The sequence below is a fragment of the Hevea brasiliensis genome, chromosome 4 (assembly GCF_030052815.1).
Source record: "Hevea brasiliensis isolate MT/VB/25A 57/8 chromosome 4, ASM3005281v1, whole genome shotgun sequence".
Lineage (NCBI taxonomy): Eukaryota > Viridiplantae > Streptophyta > Magnoliopsida > Malpighiales > Euphorbiaceae > Hevea > Hevea brasiliensis.
In genome coordinates this window covers 114,336,039-114,337,445 of record NC_079496.1, presented here as the reverse complement: position 1 = coordinate 114,337,445, position 1,407 = coordinate 114,336,039, and the positions used below count along the sequence as shown (strand labels likewise).

At 37.5% G+C, this 1,407-nt stretch overlaps 1 non-coding gene across 1 annotated transcript; it reads right to left on the bottom strand.

Moving 5' to 3' along the window:
* Nucleotides 1–769: 769 nt before the first annotated feature.
* On the bottom strand, nucleotides 770–876 carry LOC131179628 (small nucleolar RNA R71). The gene has a single exon (XR_009148518.1). It is a non-coding gene; the product is annotated as a small nucleolar RNA R71 (small nucleolar RNA).
* Nucleotides 877–1,407: the final 531 nt, after the last annotated feature.

Sequence of the window (1,407 nt, the reverse complement as noted above, 5' to 3'; positions counted from 1 at the left end):
TACTACTTGTACGACCCGTGCACTTGCGGTTGGGACGCAACAAGTTTTTGGCGCCGTTCTTGGAGTTGTTTGATTAAGACTGAATTCTTGATTATTTTAGTTGTTTTTTTGTTTTATCTCTGTTATCTTTTCATTTTGTGTTTGTTTGTTCTTTTCGTACTCTTAATCTTTTATGAGAAGAGCTAGAAGCACAAGTGATACATCCTTATTATTCAACCACAAATTGAGAAATTTTGTAAGGCCAACAAGAAAGAAACCGAGAAAAAGGAAGGAAGCCTTGAGAGAAACTGAATTAGAAGCGGATATGGTGATGAAAGAATTAGAATTGGTGTTGGTAATCTTGGAAATGGTCAAAACAATGAAAATGAAGCCCAAGGGAAGAAGTTGTTAATGCAAACGTGCCTAGGGAAGTATGATGGATCATGGTTTTCGTCGTTTTGATGACTTGTGCTAGAGGATAGCAATACCAAGGATTGATTGAATCATCTACTATATGGATTTTGGAGTTCTTCAAATGATCCAAAACTCTCAATTTGGAGGACATCCTTCTGAAAATCCACACACACACCTGAAGAAGTTTGCTATGATTTGCGACATGCAAAAACAACCTGGAGTGTCTGATGATGCAGCAAGATTGAAGCTATTCCCATTCTCTTTGAAAGATAGAGCATTGGATTGGCTTGATTCTTTACCTCACAACTCCATTACAAATTGGGAGCAACTAACTGATGCATTTCTTGCACAATATTTTCCACCTGGAAAAACTCAAGAGCTGAGGAATCAAATGACATCTTTCAGACCAAGAGAAGATGAAACTCTCTATGAATCATGGATGAGATGGAAGGAATTGGAAAGATTATGCCCACATCATGCCATTCCAAAATGGATGATAAATCAGAATTTCTACACAAATGTCACTCCTGCAATCAGAGGAATTATTGATGCTCAAACAGGAGGAGAATTTATTATAAAGCATGAAGATGAAGCTTATGAGTTATTAGATAAAATTGCAAAGAATACTCATCTTTGGAGTAGTCCAAGAGGACCAGCTCCAACTCAGAAAAGGCAAGCTGCTGGAATGTATGATCTTGATCCATTCAACATGATTAATGCAAAGTTTGATGCACTTACAAATGTCCTTGCTAAGAAGATGGAAGATTTGAGTATGTTGGTTAGTTCAACATCATCAGCTGGAAGTTCACAACAAGTGGCTTATGCAGAGGAAACTACCAGCTGTGGAGTAGATTATGGAGAACAAGCGGCATATGTTGGTAATTATGGAAACAAGCAAATGGGGAATCCTTATTCTCAAACTTACAATCCAAATTGGAGGAATCATCCCAACTTTTCATGGGGCAATCAGCAAAATCAAGTTCAAAATCAGAATTTTCAACCACAACAGCAAAG